This window comes from Lathyrus oleraceus, chromosome 6 (genome assembly GCF_024323335.1).
Source record: "Lathyrus oleraceus cultivar Zhongwan6 chromosome 6, CAAS_Psat_ZW6_1.0, whole genome shotgun sequence".
Classification (NCBI taxonomy): domain Eukaryota; kingdom Viridiplantae; phylum Streptophyta; class Magnoliopsida; order Fabales; family Fabaceae; genus Lathyrus; species Lathyrus oleraceus.
The window spans coordinates 426,906,028-426,922,670 of record NC_066584.1 but is presented as its reverse complement, the minus strand read 5'-3'; positions in this window follow the sequence as shown (position 1 = coordinate 426,922,670).

Below are 16,643 nucleotides of genomic sequence, written 5' to 3'. Positions count from 1 at the left end.
GATCTCAAAGGTATAAGCGCCTCCATGTGCATGCACCGGATCTTGCTGGAGGAAGACTCTAAACCTTCCAGAGAACATCAACGGAGGCTAAACCCTATAATGAGCGATGTGGTTAAGAAAGAAGTACTGAAACTACTAGAGGCTAGTATAATTTATCAAATTTCAGATAGTAAGTGGGTGAGCCCTGTACATGTAGTACCTGAAAAGGGAGGTGTCACGGTTGTGGAAAATGAGAAAGGCGAGCATGTAGCTAAACGTGTAGAAAACGGTTGGCGTATGTGCATCGACTACAGAAAACTAAATAAGGTAACTAGGAAAGATCATTTTCCTCTCCCATTCATAGATCAAATGCTTGAGAGTCTAGCTAGACACTCTTACTTTTGCTATTTAGATGGGTACTCAGGATTTTTCCAAATTCCCATTCACCCCGAAGATCAAGAGAAAACAACTTTTACACGCCCTTACGGAATGTTTGCCTATAGACGAATGCCCTTTGGACTTTGCAATGCCCCAACCACCTTCCAACGTTGTATGATGTCAATCTTTGCAGACTTCTTGGATGCGATTATGGAAGTTTTTATGGATGATTTCTCAGTATGCGGATTCAGTTTTGAAGACTGCCTAGCTAACCTTGAGAAAATTCTAGAAAGATGCGTGGAAACAAACCTTGTGCTAAACTGGGAAAAGTGTTACTTTATGGTTACCGAAGGAATAGTATTAGGACACATAGTCTTTGAAAAGGGCATTGAGGTTTATAAATCCAAAATAGAGGTTATAGAAAATCTCAAACCACCTAAGACCATTAGGGAAGTCCGTAGCTTTCTTGGACACGCCATTTTTTACCGACGTTTTATTAAAGACTTCTCTAAAATAACAAAACCTCTAACTAGACTTCTAATGAAAGATGTCAAGTTTATTTTCGACGAAGAATGTATAGAAGCATTCAACCTTTTGAAATAAGCACTGATTTCCGCACCTATTATGCAACCCCCAGATTGGAACCAACCCTTTGAAATCATGTGCGATGCTAGCGATTACGCTGTTGGTGCTGTTCTAGGACAAAGAAAGGACAAGAAATTACATGTAATTTACTATGCCAGTAGAACCCTGGATGCCGCCTAACTCAACTATGCAACAATCGAGAAAGAACTCCTCGCTGTTGTTTTCGCTATTGATAAATTTCGATCTTATTTGGACGGAGCTAAAATTATAGCTGATACATGTCATGCAGCTATTCGATACCTAATAAGCAAGAAGGACGCTAAACCTAGGTTACTTCGATGGGTCCTTTTACTGCAAGAGTTTGACCTGGATATTCGAGACAAGAAGGGCACGGAAAATGTAGTTGTTGACCACCTTTCTAGGCTTGAATATATAAAACCAGACCTAGTGCCAATAAATGAAGATTTTACCTATGATAGACTCATGACAAAAATCGAAACCATTCAGGACGATAACTCTGATTTTCCAATGGATTGGAACATTGAAAGGACTCTAGTAGTGACCAACATACCTTGGTACGCTGACTTTGTTAATTACCTAGCTGTCGATATCATACCCCGACCTTAATTACCAACAGAAGAAGAAATTCTTTAGTGATATAAGGTATTTTTACTGGGATGAACCTCTCCTTTTCAAAAGGCAGACAGACGGTATATTCCATCGCTGTATCCCTGAAGAAGAGGTAGGAAACATCATAAAACATTGTCACTCCGCATCTTATGGTGGACATGCAGGCACATCTAAAACATGCGCTAAAATTCTCCAAGCCGGCCTCTACTGGCCAACATTATGGCGCGATGTTCATGCTTACGTTACCAGATGTGATTGGTGCCAACGCACAGGGAACGTCTCAAGGCGTGACGAAATGCCATTGAGAAATATCCAAGAAGTAGAAATCTTCGATGTTTGGGGGATTGATTTTATGGGACCTTTTCCATCATCAATAGGAAATAAGTATATCTTAGTAGTTATTGACTACGTGTCTAAATGGATTGAGGCTATAGCCTCACCTACTAATGACACTCGAGTAGTGATTAAATTATTCAAAAATAACATATTCCCTAGATTTGGAGTACCACGTCTTGTTATAAGTGACGGTGGATCACATTTCATATCCAGAATCTTTGATAAACTTTTAGATAAATATGGAGTTAAGCACAAAGTAGCAACACCATATCACCCGCAGACTAGTGGACAAGTGGAAGTGTCAAATAGGGAGATTAAACAGATCTTAGAGAAAACGGTTTCAACGTCTAGAAAAGATTGGTCTCGGAAGCTTAAAGAAGCATTATGGGCCTATAGATCCGCTTATAAAACCCCTATAAGGACCACCTCGTACCAATTAGTTTACGGAAAATCTTGTCACTTACCTTTTGAGCTAGAACACAAAGCCTATTGGGCCATTAAAACCCTGAATTTGGATTACCTAGCAGCTGGTGAAAAGCGCATTCTAGACACTCATAAATTAGAGGAATTACGTCGCAGTGCTTATGAAAATGCCATAATATATAAAGAAAGAACCAAAGCGTGGCATGATAAGAGAATTGTAAAAAGAAAGATTTCACCATAGGTGATCATGTTCTCCTTTTTAACTCCAGGTTACGACTTTTTCCTGGTAAGCTATGCTGAAGATGGATTGGCCCTCACGAGGTCTCAAAGATCCTAAAGTATGGAGCAGTTGAAATCAAGAACAACTCTTACAATCCTTTCGTAGTAAATGGGAAAAGGCTTAAGAACTATCAAGGAGGTGACATCCCTACATATTACTCTTGCCACACTCTGAAGGATCCACCTGTCCCTGTTTCACAAATATAAATCTTTAATCGTCAAGCTAAAGACGTTAAACAAGCGCTACATGGGAGGAAACCCATGATTTTTCTCATTTTATTATTTTGCGTTGTCTTTATTCGATGTTTTATTTAAGTATTTAACTGACTAACATTAGTAATATTCATGTTTCAGGTTTCAGGTCTCATTACTCTCCGTAGCAAATCTCCACTAACTGTATTTTTCGGGATGCAGAATTTCGATGATATGCATGTTGTGTTCAGAAACGAAATTCAAAGAAAGCGTCATGCGATCCTATATGAGCGTCCCATGTTACCCACTAGGTACCCTGACCCTGATTTCATGGAAACCTTAGGTCTCGAGGCAAGTGTGAGGTATCTTTGCAATCAGCTTCAATGGGAGGAATATGTCGGTGCAATGCATGCAACCTACAGGAACCTGACCCTGGAATTCGTAAGCTCCTTCACCTATGAACCCTACATAGGAATCATCTTTCAGAGAGGCTATATTAACTTTAGATTGTTTGGAATTGAGTACACCTTCAATCATAAGGAATTTGCTGAGTTACTAGGATTTCAGTATGACCCTGAAGTTATGCCTGAAATTCCTTTAGGCTATTTTATGCAGGATGAGATAGACAAATTCTGGAGTGATATCACAAAAGGAGGAAGCCCTGACCCTTCCATCCAGTTGTCCAAAAAAATCCATAACCCAGCCTTCCACTACTTCCAGATGATCCTAGCCCACACTTTCCTTGGAAAGAGCGATATTGATACCCATGTTAGTGATGAGGAAATCCTTTTCCTATTTTGTATCACCCAGTCACGCCCTGTAGCTTCTGGAAATTTCCTAATCGACAACCTTAACCTTACAACAAACTCTCCTGAAGGACTTATTCATGTAGGAGGAACCGTGTCACATATAGCATCTCCCCTAGATCTTGACAGAAAGTTAGTCCACCTGACTTCTTTCTATGGCTACACCCTGATGGATTCTACCTTCTGTTTAGACTGTGGCCTGATGAGGAGAGACTCTTTTAACCCCAACCAATATAAGCTCCTGATCAATCATGAGACCATTCATTACTTTACTTTACCTGATCCAGCAAAGACTAACGTCCATGATAAAGCAAATTGGACATACGCTTTAGAAGGCCAGGATGAGACACCTACTGTACCTAGATCCCATCCAGTACCAGAATACCATCCCTTGCCACCGTCAGATAGGATCACAGTGCTTTCTAATAATTTCAATCTGCAGCGACGCGACATTCACACTGAGATTATTGAGTTACGCAGAGAACTGGCCATCCTTCGCCAGGAAGTTACTGACCTAGCCTTGAAGTTAGAGGTATCCGATGCTACTCATGCCATGGAGGTTGATTGCCTATACGAGGAAATCGGTGAACTCAGTCGTCAGCTAGAAGAGGCACGAGATTCTGGTAGCATTGAGGAACCATCGACGCACTAAGGACTATGTTTTTCGAGCTTTTATCATTTTATTTATTCTGCATATTCAAACATATATCTATATATATTTCCTAATTTCTAGATTTAGTTTATTTTTGCATAGAATTGTCTTTTTTCAGTGTTTTTTCTTATGATAATATCTCATCTTATAATATCATTTCTCTTATATTTTATTGTTTTCCTTAAATTATTTTATTTTTATTATGTTAAAAAATGAATTATATCATGCATGTACAAACACAAGAAAGAAGAACATTTAGAAGATGTTGTACACACTCCAAAATGACTCAAAACCACAAGGCCCAAGTCCAATTCAACAAAATCCGACCTAACTTGATTTACAAAGATGGCGAGTGCCATCTAGCCATAGCGGGCGCCATGGGGTCTGAGCACTATCTCGGCAGAAGCGAACCAAACCTCAATTTTCATTCCAAAACTTATCTTAAACCTTCCAAAATCCCCATTTTCTCCATCCTAGACCTCTATTAAAACCCACTCAAACCCCATTAAAATTCCACTCAACCAAAAACCCACTACTACTCCTACTTCCATTTCTAATTTCCTCCATTAAAATCCTATTTCACCATCTTCCACTCTAAAACCCATTTTCGCCCTCATTCACCACTAAGAGCAAAAATGGAGCATCATCAAATCATTTTTCGCAGAGGAAAACCCGGAGAAAGGCAAAAGAAATTATTCGAGGAGTTGTAGACAAAAAGCATTTTTTCCATCAGGTATATCGATGAAGGTTGTCTGTAGAATTTGGGAATTTATCATAGTGTTTGCTTTATGTTAGACAATTTAGGATTGCATGATATTTTCATTAGGAAGGAACCTACATTTGAGTACCTGACCCGAGAATTCTTCAGTTTCCTGATTTATAATGTTCATCCTAACACTGCTAGCACATCCGGTATAATACAATTTATAATGTTTAATGTTGAATATCAGTACACTACCGATGAGTTAGCAGGTTTATTAGATTTTCCTTACGGGGAAGGTTCCCTCGGTGAGACACCATTGGACTCAGAATAGTCATCTGAGGCGTTTGAATTTTGGAGGAAGCTGACATGCTTAAATACCGACTCTTTTGAGGGGAACCTAGCCTTAATATTCATAACCCGACCATACACACTTTTCGCTATCTGTTGGGTTTGTCAATTTTTGGCCGGGAAAATCCTAATAAAATCAATTCCAAAGAACTTTTATTTTTATAGGGTAGCCTCGTACAGAGAAGAATTAACTATATTCCCTTTATGATCACACATATGTGTGCCGTTCGGAAAAAGGGAGGTACTATTTATTTTGGAGGTTTAATCACCTCCATTGCTAGAGCTTTGCACCTTGGCACTGAGTTGGCTACATTACAACCACTACCTCACCATATTATAAATTTAAAGTTTTTAAAAGATATGCGATTATGCAGAGTGAGGAAAGAAGGCGGTTTTAACCTCATGGTCCACAATGTAGCTATCCCGAGTGTAGTTTTACCTTGCTCTCGACGTACAAATATGCGCCTTGAGAGAAATTGGATTTATGATCTGCAAGCTCCACCTTTTACCGGCCCGTTGCCACCCAACATACCTTTTGAAGAAGGTGACAGGACCGATGATGAGTATGAGCGGAGAGACCAGTCTCCCGTTCCGACCATGCCTTCACACCATACATCATCTGCACACACTGCACCATCTTTTACTCACCCTTATGCAGGTACATCCCTTGGATTCCATATTACCGAGGAGATGTGGCGAGAGCTACAAGCTCGAGAAGAAAGGAGAGATGTCTTATTATCTTTCATGAACCAACAGTTGAAGGATAACATGGACTTCATACGTGAATCACAACGGCAGACTGATAATTCACTCTGCAGCATTATGGAATCCCAACAAACCCTCCTCTCTAACCAGCAGCATCAGCAAGCGCAATTTCAGAGTCACCTTACCCTGATGGAGGCCACTCAAGCCTCCGTACTGGGTAACATTCGACAGTTGCGAGAATCTGATGCCTTATTATCAGCTAGATTTGATCGTGTAGAGGTTTCTAGAGAGGGGCATTGTCATAGCAGGAGTCGTTGTCCCAGGCATTCAGAGCCACGAGGGAAAGGTATCAGTGGTCAACAGTTGTGTCACCCATGTTACTCCTTTCCTCATCTTTTATCGAAACATTGGGGATAATGTTCGATTTAAGTGTGGGAGGAGATTTCCATGCTTTCTTTTTCTTTTAATTTTTTTTCATTTTTTGTTTTTTAAAGTTTATTTTAATTTGTGTTTCAATAAATTGCATGTTCTAGACGAGTCTTCTCTGTAGTGTAGCCCTACTTCCCCATTCTTGAGCCCTACAAAAAAAATTGACAAAGAAAACAGCTTTTACTTTGAAAATTTTGGGCTTTTAGACAAGTTTAGGATATGATGTTAAAGACTTGGGAAAACTTTTAAAAATAGATATCATCTCAACACTGTAAGCTTCTTGACTTTGGAAACTGATCCCAATACTTACTATATTATAGCCTTAATTTTAATCCCAAATAATAAAGCCCTTAAGTAGTTTATTTCAGCAGTCAGCTCCGGCTTAAGCATACTCTTCACAAGGAAACCGATGAAAATAAGTGAATGATTCTTGTATACCAAAAAGTTAATAAAATTACCCATTGTAGTTGGTTCAGAGGTATCTGGTGTTGAACTTGGAAGGGAGGATTATTGTCCAATTCCCCACAGCTACAATAGGGAAGACAAAGGGGTTACGCCAATTATGTCCCAGAGCCCCATACAAAAAGAAAAAAATGATAAAATAAAATACCCATTATTAGTTGGTTCAGAGGTGTCTGGTGTTGAACTTCGTAGGGCGGATCACGGTTCGATCCCCTGCAACTGCAAATGGGTAAAATAAAAAGGGGTTACCAAACTTATATACCATAACCCTATGTAAAAATATTAGAATCACTAACTGGTCGCCTTGCTATGAGTATGTACAGATAACATGCTTAATGTGATTGCGCTTGAATGAAAAGGGATTTAAAAATAAGGATGAAAAAGGTGGGTTTAAGTATTGTAACACGATATGGATTAGTTTGTATACAAGAGAAGCTTATGACCACATTTGGTGAATTGTAGACTCAATATTTGTTTGATTCATCAGTTAGTACCTATCGGCACATCCTTGACTAAACTTAGAATCTTTTAGCCTAAATTGAATACTTGTGTGTTGTTGTTTTTCTTTCGTGATCCTTAAGAGTTTTTCTTGAGGAAAAGCAAAAGTTTAAGTGTGGGAGAATTTGATAACACTGAAACACACTGCGTATTTGACTCGGATTGCACATGCTTATTAGGTTTTTATTGTCATTTTCTTGTGTTATATTTTCCTTTTGTCCATTTTCAGATATTTTGCCCTACAGGAGCCTTTTGTGAAGAAACAAAGCCAAATGAGCAAGAAATCGAAGTTTTTGTAGAAATTTGTTCACATGGCGTCCAGCATGGCGGCCACCAAGGAGGGTGCCATGACAAGTAAGCTATCAACCGGTGGTAACTGCCACGTTTTCCATGATCTTTCCATGTTGTACACATGGCGGGTGCCTTGGTGGGGATGGCAGGCGCCACCTTTGTTGGCACGACCCCACTAAGGGAAGTTGAAGGACATTTCTATCTTTGGCTAGCTTTTTAGACCTTCTATAAATAGGCGTTTTCACTTCATGAAAAGGCATCCAACTTAGTTCACAACACTAAGCCTAAAGTTCACCATTGTAAAAGCGATAATCTGTCACATCAGCGGGTTATCGCACTTGAGTTGTAGTTAGGTTGGAGCACTGTACAAACAATCTTGTAGCCATTTTACTTTCCAGTCAAGTTTTCTTTTCAAGTGTACCATATTAAAGTCTCTGATTTGGAGCAGGTTTCTTATTCAAGTTATCCGCATTTATGTTTTATCTTTCTTGCATACTTTAATTTATTTATTTGCCTGTCTCGCCTTTACATACTCGCTTATTTAACTTGCATATTTTATTTACTCGCCCTTTTTAGATATGATTTATTCTGCTATGTTGTCGCTTATTTTCATGTCTGGCTAAATCTTTAAAGGTTAGGATGTAAGGATCATCGTTAAGATGATACTCCAATATTTGTATCTGTAGAAATGCTTTAGGGGCTGTTTTGATTTTGACACAAGTTTTCAGTGCTTATTTTGTTCAGTAACTACGAAAGTAGAGTCGAAGTATAGTTGGGTAAGATTGAAAGCCGTCCAACTCTTAAAGATAAACTTGGTTAGTTTTAACTGATCAAAAGTAGCGAAAGCACTTTGTCCGGTTAATTGAGAATTCTTAACACTATTAAAAAACGATTTTGAAACTATTTTCGGACGCGTTTGTAGGTTTAAAATCCGGATCCTTGAGCGAAAGTCATGGATCCCTTTTAAGTTAAACTTTCCAAATCAAAATCACTTTTTAACTAAGTCAAGGATTTAATTTCTTAAAAATAGGTTTACTACTTTAACGTGAAAATCACCCTTCATCTGTGACAATGGAGGGCATTAATTAGAGAGTAAACTCGGTTCTGAATACGCGAAAGTGACAGTTCCTGTTAAATTGATTTTTCTCTAAGTAGAAAATATTTCCCCATAAGTATATCTTTTTAGAAACAATTGGAGTATTTCCTAACTGATGTGAGTTACATCTGAGCCTACATTTTATCTGAATTTATTTACTTCGTCACTCTCACTTCAGTATACTTGAACCTATTTATTTGACTACCTTAGATAAGCACTGTAACAATAGAAATCGATAGATTGACAATTTGGTCTCTGTGGGAACGATAATCTTTTGTATTACTTTAACGTGTTCCGTATACTTGTGAATAGCATATTGCACAACACTCATCACCTGTTACTCGAGTCAATCACTCTCATCATTTTATCTTCAATCAATCCTTTGTAATTCCTCTTAATCAACTGACTTATACTTTGCAAGTTACTCTTCATGCCATGTATGTACAACACATTAGAAATGACTGATTCGTGAGATCCAAGCCTCCCTTGAAGCTCTTCTTTTGTCATACTTGACAAATCCTTCGATTCTTCTATGTCTACTACCACATGATCTAACTTTGGAGCCAATGACCTCAAAATCTTTGACACTAGAGTATTTGATGCCAACACTTCCCCACGTGTTTTAATTTGATTCACCAGTTTTATCACTCTAGTGAAGAAATTAATCACACTTTCATTGTCTTCCATCTAAAGCAATTATACATTCTTTTATGAGTTTGTAACTTCACCTCTTTCACTTTCTCAGCTCCTCCAAATGATTTCTCCAGGATGTCTCATGCTTTCTGATCAGTTCATTTTGATGCACAATCATTCTCTATTGTGCTACGACAATTCTATACTTTCTCTTATTATTTCTATTTTTTTAGTGTATTCAAATTTTAATTTAATTTTTCTCTTATTTTATTTTCATCATTTATTTTCAGAATAAGTAGTAATTTGAAACCTTCTCGTTGTGCAGATCATAACTTGAGCTAAGAGATGTCTTTTAAACGTGTTCTAATATGCGTTGGAAAGCTTAGAGGAAAAACTACAATTTTATTTTTGATGCCGAAGGCTAATTCGAAGTGCAGAAGAGTCAAATTATCACACTTTGTTCCTACTTAATAAAAATAAATTAGTTAGTTTTGAGTCAGCTTATGTATTTTGGACCGGTGCTCTTAAAACCCAATTTTCTTTATTATTTAAGCTAAACTCAACATTAGGGAAAGTTTGACAGTTTTTAGGAAATAAAGAAGAGCACTAGGATTAGATGGCCAATTAAACTCTAAGGTTAATCTACTATTTCGGAATTTCATCAAGACTTTGAGGTTATTATATAATGCAGTTTTTATTCAATTCCTTTCAATTATGTCTTATGTGTCTTGTTTTCTTAATTCGAGTTTCATAGAATATGATTGATTAAATTTGATTGATGCATATTCCTTACCTTCACATATTAACTTAATTTATTCGTTAACTTCGTCTGATCTTCAACCGTCATGCTTAATGCGGTAAATAGGAATATAATTCACATAGTGTTGATCACGTTTGTTAATCGACACTATAATCAAATAGGAATTGAATTCACTTAGGGAATTGGTGATATAATAATCGATTATAATTATGAAATTACTGAACTAGTAGATTAATCCATTAATCATAACTGTAATCTTTTTCTTTATTTTTAATTGTCTAAAAATCTAAAACCCTCATTTTCATTTCTTTCCTTCGGTTAAATTAACCTAGAGTCCTTGTGATACAACTCGAGTGTCGCTTCCTTATTCTACACTTTATTTACTCATTTTTGATCCGTGTGCGATAACTAATCACTTCCTTTGCTGAATCTACATCACCAACTTTCTTAAAGTTTTCTGGATCAACGCATTAATGGATTAAAAAGAGAGTCTTGTAATCTTTCTTCTTAAAATATGTGTGTGCGGCTTTTTGTTCATCCATAACATTCTCTCCAATTGGTGTTACTCCATTCTTCACAAGATCCCAAACATCTTGGTGACAGAAAACAACTTTCGCCTGCTTACACCAATTTTCATAGTTCTTACCATTCAAGATTGGAAGATTCATTCGAAAATGCCCGTTCGGATGATCTAATATGTCCCAAATATCACACAACTAGGATTTGATACCAGATGTTGGGAAAACTCTAATATTAAAGTTAACCGAATCAATCTTGATAAACAAGAATCAATATTTCTAATTGATCACACATCTTGTTCTTCATCCTTTACTCGGGTGAAACAACCATTCATTGGTTGCAAGATGATTCTACATTACACAAAGAATGAAAGAAGAAAACAAAATAATTGAAAGTGAGAGAAAAGGGAATTTCTGGAGAAAAAAGAAGAAAAATGTATTGTTGTGCAAAACCACACTCTAAGTATTTGCTACAATGTGTGTTAATCACAATTGTGATTCCTGCAACTACAAAACTAAATGAATCAGCACAATTAAAATATAGCTCTTCTATATTTATAGGTGAGATTACTTGCACTCCAACTATTCACAACATAACTAACTCAATTAAAACTAAGCTAAGTTAATCTATTTCGACTTTGTTGACTCCTTCGACGGCTACATGCTCCGACTGCATGCTTTGACAAGCTATATTTGACTTTCTGTCAAATACAATTAATACAGGCTCTGTTCAACACATGCTATTTCGACATACACTAAAACACCTTTCGACCCCGGTCGAATACAAACACATTATTTCGACTTCAACACAAAGAATTATATATTTAACATTTATGGATGTAGGTAGACCCACTAATCCGTCAATCTAAATTGAACCAACTCTTAAATTATTCAAACTCATTCACTTACGAGTATATCCAACCCAATCCGCAACAACCCATGGGTTTGGATATCAGGTTTGTGTTTCTCAACACGTGGATCCTTTGACCCAACTCGTTGATATGACATTAATAATTTTTTTATTATTTTAAATGAAAATATAAAATTAATGTATCACTACAAATCATAATTGTGCCAATTTTTTTTATTCAACACTAACACTACGACTAGATCAATGAGTTTACTTAATTTTAAGACTAAGTGTTGTTTCTTATTTTCTTTTGTTTCATTTTCAACTTATGCATTTTATGAAAATTGTATATTTTGTGGAATTTTATACTATTATTAAGTGTAATGACATATTGATGAATTTATTTAGACAGTATAGGTTGTGTTTCATCCAATTTAAGTGTTAAAAATATGCATAATTGTACAGAGTTATGTTTGAAAAAATTATAATTGAAAAATAATATCAAAAAATATTTGATTTTATTTGAAACACAACCCACGAATCCAACCCATAAATGATCAAATTGATTTGGTTCGATTTTAATCGAAGTTACGTGTTGGACGATAAATCCAAACCATTAAAATTTGAACGAGTTGGATAATGAAATAGGCAAAATTCGATCATACCCAACTCGTGGGCACCCTTATATAAATCCCTATTTTTTTCCAATATATTAACTTTTCCAATATAACAACAAAAGTCTATATAGCTGTAATCGACAAGTAATTTAATTATAACAATAAAGAATAAAAATTAAAAACAAAAAAATAAAAACAAAGTATCATCAATCAGAGTCAAATTAAAATGAATTAGGATCGTCTCAACGAATATTATATTAAGGTTTAAAGCGAACTCTAAGAATTGAAACTTTATAAAAATAATTTTTATATAAATAATTTAAATAAATTTTATTTAAAAGATTGTTCATTATATTATGATAATCGATTTATTTGTTATTGAAGATGTTTGCCAATTATTTTGTTTTCCTAATAGTCCTGTTTTTAAATAAATCCAAGAACTCATGTTAGTAATGTGTTCATTAGATATATCATGATTCCTTAATTTAAAACTAATATTTCTCCAATCCCTCCTTCCTTCATTAGCTAATTTATCCTAAGTATAAACATTGTTAAATAATTTACAATAAAAATAAAATATTTTATCTAGGTTTTGAAAGTAAACTAGTCATCATCTTTCTTATTTTTCTCCATTACGAATTTTTTTAATATAAAGTGATGAGGAAAAGTGTCCCTTGAAAACCTAAATCGGTAAATTTAACTGACTAGAAGAGTGAATGTTATTTTGTTCATTAGTAGACACTTCATCTCTATTTGCATTTCCATATTCATTTTATGGTGTTATCTTGTTCATTCAATGAAAAATCGTCTATATTTTCATTTATTTATTTTTGTTTTGATAAATTTATTTATTTTTGTAATGTAATAAAAACTTTATTTTTTTATTTTTTTTTTATTTTAAATAATTTGATTCATATTTTTGAGATGATATGGATTCTAAAGTAAGGGATTTATTGATCTATGGGTTGAGACGCTACTGAAATGAATAGAAAACAAATATAGAATAAAAAAGATTGTCGGAAAAAAAGAGATAAAAATAGTGAGAAAGAGATGAAATCAAAGAAGAAATAGAGGTTTTCTACATCCAGTTTTCTTTCAAAGAGTCACAATCTTAGTTAAATATGTGTTTTAAAGAAGGGAATTTAACTTTATATTTCATCTAAGTTATTATCACACAATTTTTTAAATTGTATTTTATTACTTATTAAAAAATAAAATAAGGATATTTTTAGAAAAAAATAAAGATCAACCCAAAAATGGTATATCAATTTATATATAGTTATAGAATAGATTTATAGTTATATATTTTATTGTATTTAAAAATATATATATATTAAATTTAATTAGTTAATTAATATTAAACAGTTGTGTTATGTACAAATTATATATTTTTAGTGATTATGCACTGTCAGTGTAAACATTTTTACACAACCGATTTATCACTATCACTCGTTTGCATGACTTTATAGATTTTTAAAATAAAAATCAAACTTGTTTTAACATTCAACGACTATGATTAACTGACAGTGTAAAATCCTTTTATATTCTTAGTGTATTTCGATTAAATCATTCATTAATAATAAAATAATAAGAAAAGATATAAAAAGAAGATAAATTGACAAATGATGCTACTTTTTATATTAAATAAAAACTTGATAATTTATATTTTTTATAAATTAAAAAAAATTAAAAAAACCAATATATAGGGGTCAAAAATTAAATGGAACTGCTAGGCTCTTGTTTTTAAGTTTAAATTTAAAAGGAGATAACTAACTCTTTACAAATAAAAAAACAGTTAAATTGTCACATTGAAATATGATGTGAGTTTTTGAGTGAAAACAATGTAATCAATATTTTAAGAAGAAAACCATTCCTCTCAAACGAAAGAAGAAGACATTTATTGTTTAAAAAATAGTCTAAGAATAAAGAGCCGGTGATTAAGATATGAGGACAAAATATTTATTGAGTATAAAAAAAGCCAAAAATGGTACAATAAAGGCCATGACACCACTCATTGTGTACTTTATGCCCAAGAAAAGTTTAAATAACAATTTAAAAGAAGAAATTCTAATTATCTCCACACCTATGCATGAATAGGTGCTATCACACGGCTTTGTTATTGTATAAAATAAATAATGTATTTGATTGATTAAAAAACTTAATATACAATTTAATTGATATGGTTAAAATTTAACAATACAAATAATAAAAGATTTTTTTTTCGAAATATAGCTATAACATTTAACTTAATTGATTACATACTGTTTTACTCGGCTTAATGCAACGGTTTAATTATATGCAAATTCCATAAAAAGTAAGCAAAATTAAAGTACATTTTTATGATATTCACTTATTATTATACTCATCATAAACTCTGAATTAAATTGAATATTAGTGTGTTAATCTTAAAGATTAACCATGAGCCATCGTATTGGAGATCAACATCGTCAATTTTAGAGTCTCCCGTCATCAATTAATATCAATTCTGGTTTCATAACAAAATAATGGTGCCATCTGTGAGAATTTACTTGTAATTTCTGCAAAATTTCATGGATAGATCATCCTTGATCCAAAGCTAGATCTATATCAAAACCACTTATAAATGGAGATTGTCACCTCTTATGCCGCAACAAAGAGGTCTGACACTGAAGTGCCTCATCCAAGCAACAGCTGATACTAAATCTCAAAGTAAAGAATAAACACGCTAGGATTTCTAGATCGCGAGAAAATAGATGGAATTCTGAACGCAGAGTTACCCTTAGTGATAGCGGTCACAGTTGCAGATCACACAATCACAGGATTCCTTGTGAATGCGGGAAACTTGTGTAACATCCTCTCCACTGACACACTCGAACAACTAAAAATCAACCAGCTATATCTGATTTCATGACAGATCTACTAATATCTCTTTAAGAAGGAGGAAACAGAAGAAAGGCAGCCCTTCACTTCCTGGTAGTATCGTCTAAAAGTGTTTTCACCGGCATCTTTGGACAATCCTTCCTGGAAAAATAAAATACCGTAGCTCCCCAAATGCACCTTAAAACGGCGCAACACGATGACGAAGGGAAGCCAATCGTGATCAGCGTTAACTTGAAAGTGGCTAGGCTCTTTGAGAAATCCCATTCAAAAGCCTCCTTACCTCTTCGACGAGGTCTGGGGAAGGTTGAGAAAGAATCAATACATTTGGTCTCGACATGCGTGAAGATGAAGGTAGATCAATTCCAGACGGGGAGTTAGAAATCGTCCAGCTTTATGATAATTCCGACCTAGCACAAGTAAAGATCAAGTTGATCAAATATCCCCAGGTTAACACATATCTATTTGTCATCCCCCCCATGAAATGCTCGACATTGACTCCATTGTAGCATGTCATCACTTAAACATAGACCCTAAACCTTGACACGCCTCGCCCTGAAGAAGGGGGAAACTTATGTCGAAGAACTGTTAGAAGCCAGCCTTAGTCCTAAAGTGAACGACACATAATGGAGCTTCTGTGGCATGTCGTCGTGTATAAATTAAGCGGGCCTCAGTACATCATGCTTGAGAAAATTTAATTGTTTGTCTAACTCATGTAAGTGGATTAACAACTCATCGGACCGTACGTAAGTGTCAACCGGGATAACCTACCCAGAAGCAACCTAGCCGCTTTCTGTGATCTCAAAAAACTTAAAAGTTGGTAGTAGATGTCATTTAGAAAGAAACGGGGATAACACATGCACCCTACTAAGGCTCATATTATTTTAAAGGTAAATCAACCGATATAAGGTCTGATGAAGACTTCTTTGAACCGAGCACCTAAAAGATCTATATCAACGAAATAAATATTCCTCAAGCCCCCTTTGAAGGCCACACACCTTTATTTGTGGTTCTCCCAACGAGATAAGTATTCCTCAAGCCCCCTTTGAAATTGGAATAAATAATTTTCTAACTATGAGAAATGTTGCAAGTGCAAATATTATCGTAATCTTCAGTGTGATGGCACAAGCCGATATTTTGACGCATGCCCTCACTCTGAGAAACACGCTTAAAGTGTAGTTGGCGCACCCCTGTCTTAGGAACTATCCACTCCAAAAGCGTACGTGGTAGAGCCCTGGAGATGTCTTCCCCAAACCAGGACAAACCTGGGGGAAGAGACAGGAACCTTACTTTTGGCCAACGACCAAGCTTAGTTTTCGTTCCAATTTGTACCGATTAGGACCGCAGAGTTCTGCAAACACGCTAAATGACATCATCAAATTGGTGACAAATGACTTCAAAGATCCATAGTGGATAGCTCCAAGGGGACAAACCCCAACTTGCAAGAGTAATTAGATTCAAATATGGAAGAAACCACCAACTAGTTCGAAGCGTAGAAGCCAAACTACCAACGACTCATATGAGAAAGCAGAAAGCCCATGAATAAATTAAGTAAATCACGTCATACACAAAATATAAATAGAGGCGTCAAATAGAAAGGTAAATATATAAAGATTA